The sequence below is a fragment of the Oncorhynchus masou genome, chromosome 32 (genome assembly GCF_036934945.1).
Source record: "Oncorhynchus masou masou isolate Uvic2021 chromosome 32, UVic_Omas_1.1, whole genome shotgun sequence".
NCBI lineage: Eukaryota > Metazoa > Chordata > Actinopteri > Salmoniformes > Salmonidae > Oncorhynchus > Oncorhynchus masou.
In genome coordinates, this window is record NC_088243.1 from 54,741,400 (window position 1) to 54,755,194 (window position 13,795).

Below are 13,795 nucleotides of genomic sequence, written 5' to 3' on the forward strand. Positions count from 1 at the left end.
GATGGAGGAAGTCCAGTAATAAAGTCCAATGAGATATGGGACCAGGGTCTGTGGGGAACAGGTAAAGGGTGAAGGAGTCCTTGAGGGCGGAGGTGAGAAGATTTGCCCTGGCAGCACACGGGACAGGCATTGACGAAAGTGGCAACGTCTTCTCTTATGGTAGGCCACCAGAACTTACGCTGGATGAACTCCAAGGTGCTACCTACGCCCGGATGACAGGTGAGGCGAGAGGAGTGCCCCCACAGAAGGACCTGAGTCCTCACTGCCTTGGGGACAAACAACCGATTGGCAGGACCTCCTTTCGGGTCCGGTTCGCTAGCTTGAGCACGACTCACGGTATCCTCAACTTGCCACGAGATCGGAGCCACAATCTTAGCAGCAGGAAGGACAGGCATGTCCGTGTCATCTCGAATGGCAGGAGCGTAGACTCGGGACAGGGCATCCGGTTTGAGATTCTTCGACCCGGGCCGATAGGTGAGGATAAACTGGAATCGATTGAAGAAAAGAGACCATCTAGCTTGTCTAGAGTTCAACCTCTTCGCCTGCTGGATATACTCCAGATTTTTGTGGTCCGTAAGCACTTGAAACGGGTGAGAAGCCCCCTCGAGCCAGTGTCTCCATTCCTTCAATGCCATCTTAACCGCTAGGAGTTCACGATCCCCCACATCGTAGTTCCTCTCAGTCGGGGTAAGCCGGTGTGAGAAGAAAGCGCACGGATGAAGCTTCTTGTCTTCACCCCTCTGAGACAGGACAGCTCCAACACCAACCTCTGATGCGTCTACCTCCACCACAAATGGTTCATCCATAGTCGGTAGTATCAGGATGGGAGCAGAGAGAACGCGCTGCTTGAGTCCTTGGAAGGCCGTCTCAGCTTCTCTTCCCCACAAAAACCTTGCATTGCCACCCTTGGTTAAAGCTGAGAGAGGGGCTGCCACCAAGCTGAAGTTCTTGATGAACTTGCGGTAAAAGTTTGTGAAGCCCAGGAAACGCTGAACTTCCTTAACGGATTTGGGGGTGGGCCAATCCGCTACCGCCCCTACCTTCCTGGGGTCCATTTGGAATCGACCGGGTTCCACTACAAATCCCAGGAATTGTACTCGGGATGAATGGAATTCACATTTTTCCGGCTTAACGTACAGATGGCTGTCCAGGAGGCGTTTGAGTACTTGTCTGACATGCTTAGTGTGTTCTTGAAGGGAGCTCGAAAAGATGAGGATGTCATCCAAGTAAACGAACACAAATATGTTAAGCATATCCCTAAGCACATCGTTTATGAGCGCTTGGAACACCGCTGGGGCGTTGGTCAGGCCGAAGGGCATCACCAAGTATTCATAGTGACCAGTAGGCGTGTTGAAAGCGGTCTTCCACTCGTCACCAGGTCTGATCCGCACAAGATGGTATGCGTTCCGCAGGTCAAGCTTAGTGAAAACAACTGCTTCCTGGAGCAGCTCGAAGGCTGTGGCCATAAGGGGTAGCGGGTAACGGTTACGGACGGTTATGGCATTGAGTCCCCGGTAGTCGATGCAAGGACGTAATCCACCGTCTTTCTTGGCCACAAAGAAAAACCCTGCTCCCGCCGGGGAGGTGGATGGACGCATGAGGCCTGCTTCCAGAGCGTCCTTGATGTAGGTATCCATAGCAGCTCGTTCGGGTGGAGATAGGGAAAAGATCCGACCCCTGGGGGGCAAGTGCCCGGAAACAGGTCGATGGGGCAATCGTAAGGTCTATGGGGTGGTAGCATGGTGGCCCTCTGTTTGCTAAACACCAGTTTGAGGTCATGGTAACACTCGGGAACTCGGGTCAGGTCGATGGATTCTAAAGACTCGGGAGTAGAACTCGGGGAATTCTGGAAAATACAAGTAGCTTGGCACGTAGGACCCCACTGCTTGATAGTGCCCACAGACCAGTCGATGTGAGGGTTATGGCTGTGAAGCCAGGGGTATCCAAGGACGAGAGGGAACTCGGAACAGGAGATCAAATGAAAGTTCATCAATTCCTGGTGTTGTGAAACTGAAAGTCGCAAGGAGGTAGTGACATGAGTGACAAGTCCAGATCCCAAAGGGCTTCCATCCAATGTAGTGACCCTCATGGGTTCACTTAGAGGTTCAGAGGGAACGCCATTCTCCTTCGCCCAGACACCATCCATGAAGTTACCTGCGGCTCCAGAGTCTACCAAGGCTTGAAGGTGAAGCTTGTGGTTGTCCCAGGAGAGGGTGACTGGAATGAGCAGACGAGAGTTGGATGGATGGGAGGAGGTTATGTTTCCCGTTACAGTTCCCCCCGGTCTGTACGGGACAGAGCGTTTCCCTGGAGCCCGGGACACGTGGAACGGAAATGGCCCGGTTTGCCGCAATATATATATCCCATTTAGCGTCGCTCCCTCATCCGGCGGTCTCTCTCAGCCTGGGAGATGCGTCCAATCTGCATGGGTTCCGATGGAGCCAGCGAGGATAAAGGTGGGGACTCGGAGCTGGGACTGATAGGGGCTAGAGGTCTACGGTTGAGTTCTCTCTCTCTCAGACGCTGGTCAATGCGTGAGGCCAACTTGATCAGGGACTCGAGATTGTCCGGTGGTTCCCGAGTGGCCAGTTCATCTTGGATAGTGTCGGAAAGGCCTTTCAGAAAGCACACCGTGAGCGCCTCGTTGTTCCAGCCACTTGCTGCTGCCACCGTGCGGAACTGGATGGCATAGTCCGTCACGCTGCGCCAACCTTGGTGGAGAGTCAGGAGCTGTTTGGCTGAGTCAGAACCACTGCTTGGGCCTTGAAACACTCGTTTGAATTCCTCAGCAAAGGCAGAGTAGCTGGCACAGCAGGAACTATGGGCATCCCACACAGCAGTAGCCCAGGCCAGGGCTTTTTCCGACAGCAGGGTGATGATATAAGCGATCTTAGACCGGTCGGTGGGAAACGACGAGGGTTGTAGCTCAAAGGAGAGAGAACATTGGGTGAGAAACCCTTTACAAGCACTTGGATCACCTGAGAACCGTTGGGGGGGTGGAAGACGAGGTTCAGCCAGGGGGTTAACTGCCATGGGTATGTGAATCTGAGGTACTGGGACGGGAACTGTTGCCGGGGTAAGACGATCAGATATTTGCTTAATGGAAGTCAGCATCTCCGACAGAAGATGAGAATGTCTAGCCATTAAGTCCTCTTGCTGAACCAGGGCGGCTTCGTGGCGTTGGACAGTCTCCTGGTGGTGGGACAGCATGGCAAAAGGTCCTGGGAACTGGCTGCCTCTGGGTTCATTTTGGCTCTGTGTTTCTGTCAGGACCCGGTTTCGAACCTGGGTCTCCGGAGTGAGAAACAGTCACTTAACCAACTGAGCCACGAATAGTCAGCAGAACCCAGAAGATGAGGCAGACACAGCAGTACTTAAGACGGTGTATTTAATAAAGTAAAAAGGAGAAGTGCTTCAATACAAAAATGGCAAATCCAAAAGGTGGTAGGAATAGCACAAAAAAGCCTCAAGAGATACTCAAAAACAAAAACAGAATTCCACAAGAGCATCCACCGGAATCGACAAGAACACAGAACACAGAACACTAGGGCTGGGTGCTAACATACAAACACAGAGCACAGAACTGAGGGAAACTAAGGGTTTAAATACAATCAGGGAAAACGAGGCACAGGTGCAAATAATAATGGGGAACAAGGGAAAAAACATGAGGTCAAAAAGCACAATGGGGGCATCTAGTGACCAAAACCCGGAACAACCCTGGCCAAATCCTGACAATATTGGTGTGCAAAAAAGCAGAAAAGTAAATAAATATAAACAGTATGGGGATGAGGTAGGTAAAATTGGGTGGGCTATTTACCGATAGACTATGTACAGCTGCAGCGATCGGTTAGCTGCTCAGATAACAGATGTTTGAAGTTGGTGAGGGAGTTAAAAGTCTCCAACTTCAGCAATTTTTGCAATTCGTTCCAGTCACAGGCAGCAGAGAACTGGAACGAAAGGCGGCCAAATGAGGTGATGGCTTTAGGGATGATCAGTGAGATACACTTGCTGGAGCGCGTGCTACGGGTGGGTGTTGCCATCGTGACCAGTGAACTGAGATAATGCGGAGCTTTACCTAGCATGGACTTGTAGATGACCTGGAGCCAGTGGGTCTGGCGACAAATATGTAGGCAGGGCCAGCCGACTAGAGCATACAGGTCGCAGTGGTGGGTGGTATAAGGTGCTTTAGTAACAAAACGGATGGCACTGTGATAAACTGCATCCAGTTTGCTGAGTAGAGTGTTGGAAGCTATTTTGTAGATGACATCGCCGAAGTCGAGGATCGGTAGGATAGTCAGTTTTACTAAGGTAAGTTTGGTGGCGTGAGTGAAGGAGGCTTTGTTGCGGAATAGAAAGCCGACTCGAGATTTGATTTTCAAGATGTTTGAGATGTTTGATATGAGTCTGGAAGGAGAGTTTACAGTCTAGCCAGACACCTAGGTACTTATAAATGTCCACATATTCTAGGTCGGAACCATCCAGGGTGGTGATGCTAGTCGGGCATGCGGGTGCAGGCAGCGAACGGTTGAAAAGCATGCATTTGGTTTTACTAGCGTTTAAGAGCAGTTGGAGGCCACGGAAAGAGTGTTGTATGGCATTGAAGCTCGTTTGTAGGTTAGATAGCACAGTGTCCAAGGACGGGCCGGAAGTATACAGAATGGTGTCGTCTGCGTAGAGGTGGATCAGGGAATCGCCTGCAGCAAGAGCAACATCATTGATATATACAGAGAAAAGAGTCGGCCCGAGAATTGAACCCTGTGGCACCCCCATAGAGACTGCCAGAGGACCGGACAGCATGCCCTCCGATTTGACACGCTGAACTCTGTCTTCAAAGTAGTTGGTGAACCAGGCAAGGCAGTCATCAGAAAAACCGAGGCTACTGAGTCTGCCGATAAGAATATGGTGATTGACAGAGTCGAAAGCCTTGGCAAGGTTGATGAAGACGGCTGCACAGTACTGTCTTTTATCGATGGCGGTTATGATATCGTTTAGTACCTTGAGCGTGGCTGAGGTGCACGCGTGACCGGCTCGGAAACCAGATTGCACAGTGGAGAAGGTACGGTGGGATTCGAGATGGTCAGTGACCTGTTTGTTGACTTGGCTTTCGAAGACCTTAGATAGGCCGGGCAGGATGGATATAGGTCTGTAACAGTTTGGGTCCAGGGTGTCTCTCCCTTTGAAGAGGGGGATGACTGTGGCAGCTTTCCAATCCTTTGGGATCTCAGACGATATGAAAGAGCGGTTGAACAGGCTGGTAATAGGGGTTGCGACAATGGCGGCGGATAGTTTCAGAAATAGAGGGTCCAGATTGTCAAGCCCAGCTGATTTGTACGGGTCCAGGTTTTTGATTAGGCATGAAAATCTAAGCACATCTGCTCGGCTAAATTGATCTTCAAACCAAAGACTGTACAAACTTGTGAGCATTCGTTCACCCACACCGCGTCTCACATAGACACAGCGGTTGGAACCAAAAATCTCCCATTTGGACTCCAGGCCAAAGGTCAAATTTCCACCGGTCTAATGTCTGTTGCTATTGTTTCTTGGCCCAAGCAAGTTTCTTTCTATTATTGGTGTCCTTTAGTTGTGGTTTCTTTGCAGCAACTCGACCATGAGCGCTTGATTCATACAGTCTACTCTGAACAGTTGATGTTACTTGAACTCTGTGAAGCATTTGGGCTGCAATTTCTGAGGCTTTAACTCTAATGAACTTATGCTCTGGGTCTACCATTTCTGTGGTAGTCCTCACGAGAGCCAGTTTCATCATAATGTTTTTAAATTAATGCACACAGATAATTCCAAACTTGTTATTAATGCCTAAAAAGGACATTTGTTGATGCAAGTCTTTTTAAAGATTTCATGTTTGAAATATTCGTGAGAATCACTGACTTGTCCTCTTGCTCAGTGGGGCACCGGGGCCTCCCACTCCTCTTTCTATTCTGGTTAGGGCCAGTTTGCACTGGTTTGTGAAGGGAGTAGTACACAGCGTTGTACGAGATCTTCAATTTCTTGGAAATGTCTCGCATGGAATAGCCTTCATTTCTCAGAACAAGAATAGACTGACTAGTTTCAGAATAAAGTTCTTTGTTTCTGGCCATTTTGAGCCTGTAATCAAACCCACAAATGTTGGTGCTCCAGATACTCAACTAGTCTAAAGAAGGCCCGTTTTATTTCTTCTTTAAAAGAACAACAGTTTTCAGCTGTGCTAACATAATTGCAAAAGGGTTTTCTAATGATCAATTAGCCTTTTAAAATTATAAACTTGGATAGCTAACACATAGTGCCATTGGAACACAGGAGTGATGGTTGCTGACAATGGGCCTCTGTACGCCTATGGAGATATTCCATTAAAAATCAGCAGTTTCCAGCTACAATAGTCATTTACAACATTACAATATCTACACTGTATTTCTGATCAATTAAATGTTCTTTTAATGGACAAACAATTTGCTTTTATTTCAAAAACATGGACATTTCTAAGTGACCCCAAACTTTTGAACTGTAATGTATATATATATTGATTTATTGTGACAGTGGACATTGGAGACCCATCATTCAGGGCATGTTTTTTTTGGGGGGGGAGGGGGCTTGCCTGTTTGGTATATTTATTTTGACATTAATACATCTCACATATCAGTTTGCAAACAATGTAGAAAATATATATTTCACTGAGATAATAAATCAACATACGAATATGGTCTCTTTTTTGTTTTCTTGAGTAATGCAGCTCCAAAATGCAGGCATTTCAGCCATTTCTCAGTGCATTCTGTGGTGGTGGGGCAAGCCAGCAGAACATACAGAGTGCTGCGCCATGATTGGCTCAGTGTTCTAAGGGTAGAGATGAAAGTTCTTGGACCTTGGGTGCTGCCATGGAGTTACATTAGAAGTGCCCTTCCAAGAAGGCTTAAGGTCATTGGCCACAGATAAAATGACGTCAAATCACCTTATATGTACAGTAGCTTTGATTGGACTGATCTTATCAACATCATACTTTCAAAATATTAGCGAGCAGTCCTGGCAATCCTTTTTAATCTTTCATATGAAGATAAATAATGAAGAGAAATTATAGATTAAACGTATCTGTGCTCATCGGCTATTGGACATAAACATTACACAACAAGTTGGAATTCAACAAATTCAAATTCAACAGTGAGTGGTTTGGAAGGAATCAGTGACAGTGCCTTACTGCAAGCATTGCAAAGCAATCACTAGCGTGCTATTCAGCGGAGTGACTATGTGGTCCCAAATCTGTGATTAAGGGGCTCTTTTCCAAATTTAAAATTATAAACATTCAACGTTAGCCATGCTGTCAATGAAGCATGATTTGTGCTATGCTCAAAACAACTGTTAACTCGGAACTGCAAAAACTGTACTTCAGTGAGTTCAAGACAACTGGGAAGTCAGGAATAAACAAGCTTTGACTGTGAAAATACAATTTGAACGGTCATCCAACTTGGAATTGTAAATCTGGCCTCTTTCTAGAGCTAACGCCTGAAGATCAATGACGTCAGCATGATTGAACCATGTTTTTTTTCTGGAGTTCCCAGTTGTTTTGAAAGCACAATAAGTCCGGAGAATGCCAGAATTTAATGACAAAATATCCCCGCAAAGGACCACCGCAACACCTTCCTGTTCAAGTAAACAAGGTGAGTCCAAAAATGTATTGTAAGCTACTGCATAAATTATGTAATATAGCAGGGAGATGTGTATACTGTAGCTAAGAAAGTAATACTAAGTGTATGTTGTGTCAGCTTTCATTGTCTGCTTGTATGCCCCCTTCGTTTATCCTACGGTTCTGACTTGGTGAACAGGGAGAACACTGTAAGAATGGCCCATGTTCTGAATTCTGTCACTGTACATTTCAAAAGTGCGAAACAAATAGTTATATTGACTACGTCTGTCTTAGCTCGCTCATTAATGTCTTAATCGAAATGACGGTTTGCCTCTTATCTTATTAGACCAATAAATGAGGCTGAATGAACTGTTTCGCTGCCAGACAAGGCTCCACTGATAGCCAGGTGTAGCAGTGGTAAGATGTCGGGACTGCTGTTGGGACAGCTTTATGTAGGCCCTAACAGTTTATGGGCACCGTTTGTCACCGTTAAAGTGCAATTAATGTATTATTTAGTGTTGTGTTGTGTAGTGGCTTTGCTGGCAAGCATCCCACTTTTTTTTACATGCTAAAATCACCACTGATGGTGTATATGCAATTGATTTATTAGACTTTTAAAACGTAACGTTCCAAATGTGTTAAGGGAGTTTATGTTCATTAATGGTCAATTAACGTGAGTCTGGCAGTCTTTTGCATGACAATAACTGGCTGACAAATCTTCATGACCTCCACAGCCCTAGTCATGCCTCCTGTAAATATGAGATCAAATATCTTTTGTGTGTGTCATTAGGAAACATCTTGAGGATTTTCATAAATGTATCATTGTTGGGTTAATATGATGGATGGATGTCGAAAGAGGTTGCAGAAGACAGAAAGGCAAATAGTGTCCCACTTATTCCGAATTCGCCTTGTGATTTTCAAAAGCTGAATTTCTGCTGTAAGAATTGAATAGAGACATAAGAGAAATCCCATGTAAGCCTTATTTAGAACTGCAACGCTGCTGGATTTTTCAAACTCAACAGTTTCCTGTCTGTATCCAGAATGGTCCACCATCCATCCAACTTGACACAACTGTGGGAAGCATTGGAGTCAACATGGGCCAGCATCCCTGTGAAATGCTTTCGACGCCATGTCGAGTCCCTGCCCCGACGAATTCAGGCTGTTCTGAGGGCAAAAGGGAGTGCAACTCAATATTAGGAAGGTGTTCCTAATGTTTTTTTATACTCAGTGTATATCGGCTTAATCGGAAATTACCTTTACATTTCTATCCCACAATCTGTAACTATTCAGTGATACAGAATGAATAGAGCCCCTAGGCCTTAATCTGGAATAACCTCATCCAAATTATTTTGTGCCCGTTTCAAATCAAATCAAATCAAACGGTATTTGCCACATGCGCCGAACACAACAAGTGTAGACTTTACCGTGAAATGGTTACCTACAAGCCCATAACCAACAGTGCAGTTTGTGACCCTTTACAGAGGGTAACAGACTTTTTGTCTGTTGGTTGGTTTATCCAGGATATTTGTTTGTGCTGGTTCCTTCTTCACACACGGAATCAAGATGCCTCCATTTACCTCTTCGGAATCCCTCAGCAGTTGCCGTGGAAACCAGAAGAAATGACAGACTTCATGGAATATTGGGTTTCTGACATTTAATGTGCACAAAAACAAGTTATCATGCCTTTGTAAAGGGTCACAGGTTAAAAATCATGACAGACAGACACTGTATTAAAAACATGTTTTTTTTTAAATCAATTCATTTTTTGGCACCACGTAGAGTCCATGCCTCAATGAATTGAGGCTGTTCTGAGGGCAAAATGGGGTGCAACTCAATATTAGGAAGGTGTTCCTAATGTTTTGTACACTCATTGTATAGTTCAGTGACATTTCTCATAGATCAACATTTATATTTGCTGTCGTGTCAATTCAGCAGGTCTTTTACTTTTTTCTCTTTAGCTCATTCTCTTGGTTGTTGGTGCATTGGGGGGGTTCTTGAGGGTGGGGAATGGAATTAATTGTATTAAAAAATATATATATATTCTTTGGGGGGGGGACTGTGGGAGTGGTCTCGAATGGTTGAGGGACAGCTATTGGGGAACTGTGGGGGGATCTTGGAGGGTTCAGGTTCATGTTTTTTAGCCTGGTGGGAGATCGGTCAACATGCCCTTGAGCAGGGCATTGACCCTGGATGCTTCTGTGTGTCCCTGTGAATGGGACTCTGTTGGATGACTGGTATGATGTAGTTGTTGAGCGGCTTCACTGCAAGTACATTGCATGTTTCAGATATTCAATTAAAACATTTTTTTTTTAACAAACAAAAAAACATTTCAGCAGGTATCTACTGTCATAGTGAAACTGTGGTGTCTTGTCATTGTTCATATCCTGTCATATAGGTCTATGGACTGTTGATGTGGTTCAGTGGTTCTGATGCCTTTACATATCTGCGATGGTGGGCAGAAGGCAAGCTCATACACAGGCCTCCATCCAGCCACAGGGACAATCTGACATCCACTGAGAGATCAGGGAATGTTTGACCGTGGAGCTCTCCCTTTTCCTCTCCTCCTTCCTCTCCTTCCCTCTCCCTTCACCCCCCTTGTTTTCTTTGTTAAACGGGCCACCTATCCTAGCCTGTAGCTGTTCTGCAGAGTCCTGTGTAGGTGTGCATGTCTGTGAGGGCTGTGTGGTGAGGTAAAAGAGAGAGAGGGGGCACAGTCAGGGGTGGCTGTATCACGGAACTTAGGACAGCTGCTCTTACGTTGCTGCTGGATGCCAGAGGGGCAAGAGCGGGGTTAACTGTGTGCCCGTGGGCAGGACTGGCCCTCAGACACCACCCAGTGTCTCCTCAAACCCAATCACTGCCTCCCATTCCCTGATTGACAGGTGGAGTGGGTGGGGCTGCTGTACAGGAATTCTAAAGGATCTGACGCACCATGGCGACCAAACGCAGGCTTGCTACATTTGGAATCTTTCTCCTGTCCTCCGCACACAGTAATGAGGTCAGAGTACATCCCAGGCTCCACCCTGTCCTTACCATGAGCCTTTCCCCTGTGACAAAGTGCAGTGGTCTTTGGAGAGTTTTCATCTTGCACAGCGAGCCGCAGCAGCCTCGGCCTGTGGTGCAGCGAGTCCTGCTTGCGAGGGTTGATAATGTCATTGGTGGGAAGGGAGGTGGGGTGAGCCAGGTGGCATATGGACAGCAGGTAGTCCTCTGAGGAGAGAGTGTGTGGGCAGGGCCCTGGGTGAGTGGTAGGCTGGGCAGAGTGGAGGGTGTTGGACTGGTTAATCTGATTCAACTGGTTCATGTCTCTGACTAGGTCCTCGTAGCCCTCTCTGATGGTGGGAAGCTGTAGTCTCCTCTTCTGGGACAGGAGTTTGGATCTAGGACGCATGGCTGCTGGGAAAGAAAGAGACAGACATCTGTCAGTAAGAGGTAATGTTTGAATCATATCTGAGTGACTTTGTCCTCATGAACGCAGGGTCTGACATTTGGGAAATGGTATCTTATTAAATACTCTGATTAATCATATTTCATAACTGCTCCTTTCAACGGTCCCCACAGAACCACATCAACACCATTCTATACCTGGTAACCTAAGCCACAAACATCCCCATCTCCACTACTCCTATTTCTTTACACAAATCCATGCTCTCCTCTCCTCTCTGTTTGCTCAGGAGGAGTTGTGTAAATATGACCGTAAGACAAACACACCGTGTCCATGAGAAACATAGCTATGTAAACACACTGGTATATACACAGAACAAAACTATAAATGCAACATGTAAAGTGTTGGTCCCATGTTTCATGAGTTGAAATAAAATATCCCAGAAATGTTCCATATGCACAAAAATGTATTTCTCTCAAATGTTGTTAGTGAGCATTTCTCCTTTGCCAAGATAATCCATTCACCTGACAGGTGTGGCATATCAGGAAGCTGATTAAACAGCATGATAATTACAGAGGTGCACCTTGTGCTGGGGGCAATAACAGGCCACTCTGAAATGTTTTGACACACAATTGGCATGTGACTGAAGGAATGTCCACCAGAGCAGTTTCCAGATAATGTCATGTTCATTTCTTTACCATAAGCTCTCTCCAACGTCGTTTTAGAGAATGTGGCTGTACGTCCAACCTGCCTCACAACTGCAGACCACGTGTAACCACGCCTGCCCAGGACCTCCACATCCGGGTTCTTCACCTGTGGGATCGTCTGAGACCAGCCAGCTGGACAGCTGATGAATCTGTGGGTTTGCACCACCAAAGAATTTCTGCACAAACTGTCAGAAACCATCTCAGGGAAGCTCATCTGCGTGCTCGTCAACCTCACCAGGGTCTTGACCTGACTGCAGTTTGGCGTCATAACCGACTTCAGTGGGCAAATGCTCACCTTCAATGGCCACTGGCACACTGGAGAATGGATGAATCTCGGTTTAAACTGTACCAAGAAGATGGCAGACAAGCCTGTATGGCGTTGTGTGGGTGAGCCATTTACTGATGTCACGTTATGAACAGAGTGCTCTATGGTTGAGGTGGGGTTATGGTATGGGCAGGCATAAGCTACGGACAATGAACACAACTGCATTTTATCAATGGCAATTTGAATGCACAGAGATGCCGTGACAAGATCCTGAGGCCCATTGTCATGCCATTCATCCATCGATCACCTCATGTTTCAGCATGATAATGCATGGCCCCATGTTGCAAGAATCTGTACACAACTGCTGAAAATGTCACATTTCTTCCATGGCCTTCATACTCACCAGACATGTCACCCATGTTCTGGATTGACGTGTACAACAGCGTGTTCCAGTTTCTGCCAATGTCCAGCAACTTTGCACAGCCATTGAAAGCAGTGAGACACCATTCCACAGGCCACAATCAACAGCCTGATCAACTCTATGTGAAGGAGATGTGTCGCGTTGCATGAGGCAAATAATGGTCACACCAGAAATTGACTGGTTTTCTGATCCACGCCACAACCAGTTAAGTGAAATCCATAGATTAGGGCCAAATGAATGATTTCTTTATATGAAATGCAACTCAGTAAAAATTTTGAAATTGTTGCATGTTGTGTAAATGTTTTTGTTCAGTGTAAATACCATAAATACCAAACCAGTCACCCAGAACCATACAGAACTATATACTCAAACATATTTTCTTATGGAACCCATGTTATTTCAGCCCTGACAGCAGCCTGCAGAGTATTTCAGTCCGGACCTCAATGACAAAAATAGCTCCAGCCAAACCCTAAAAGCCAGCCTCTCCCTGTATCCCTCAAGGTGGAACGGCTGCTAAATATAGAACCACACCTCGTTGGTATACAGTGATTCAGACCAATACTAGCATTGTTACTATACACAGAAAATATATATAGCAACAGGATTGGGGAGTAACTGACTTCATGTAATCGGTTACATGTCATCTGATTACAAAAAAACTACCTGTAACTGTAATCAGTTACATTACCAGCGAAAATATTGTAATCTGATTACATATACTTTTGAAAAACTAGATGATTACTTCTTGGATTACTGTTTTTTCAGTGACATTCAGTTCAGTATTGAAAAAAAGCGCAAGTTTAAGTTTGTTACACCTGAGGGAGTCTGACCACAAGTCAGAGACAACTATGATGACCCAACAAATGCATTTGACAGATGGATCCTTTTGTCTCTTCTTCGAATGCCTTTAAAGGAGAAAGTCATCCAAAAGTAATCAGATTACATTACTGATTTTGGGTAATCCAAAAGTTATGTTACTGATTACAAATTTGGACAGGTAACTAGTAACTGTAATGTATTACATTTAAAATATTACCTACCCAACCCTGATTACCATCATGTCTATATTCTAATACAGTAGTTATAACTGTAGGCTATTGTAATGGTCTTCGGCACCACTGTCTTGCAGACTCACCTGTAATAAGAGTTGTAGGGTGTATATCCAAGTCTCTTCCTCTTTCTCTGTTCTTTGCTACTGTAGTGTATATCCAGGTTTCTCGCGTCAACTCTTTAGTCAACTCTTTAGTAGAATGTGTGAATCTCTGTGCAGATAAGATCTGTGTCTTCAAAAAAAAGAGAATTAGCGACGCTCGTCTCTGAGTGCTCTCTGTAGTTCTGTTTCCGACTGTGTTTGTCCTGAGGCAGCAGTAGAATGTAGATGTATCTCCTCTCTCTCTCTCTCTCTCTC

At 45.7% G+C, this 13,795-nt stretch overlaps 1 long non-coding RNA gene across 1 annotated transcript; it reads right to left on the reverse strand.

Moving 5' to 3' along the window:
- Positions 1 to 9,246: 9,246 nt before the first annotated feature.
- On the reverse strand, positions 9,247 to 13,795 carry LOC135527024 (uncharacterized). Its single transcript, XR_010453388.1, has 2 exons — positions 13,523 to 13,795; positions 9,247 to 11,002 (listed from the first exon to the last, which is right to left on the reverse strand). It is a non-coding gene; the product is annotated as an uncharacterized LOC135527024 (long non-coding RNA).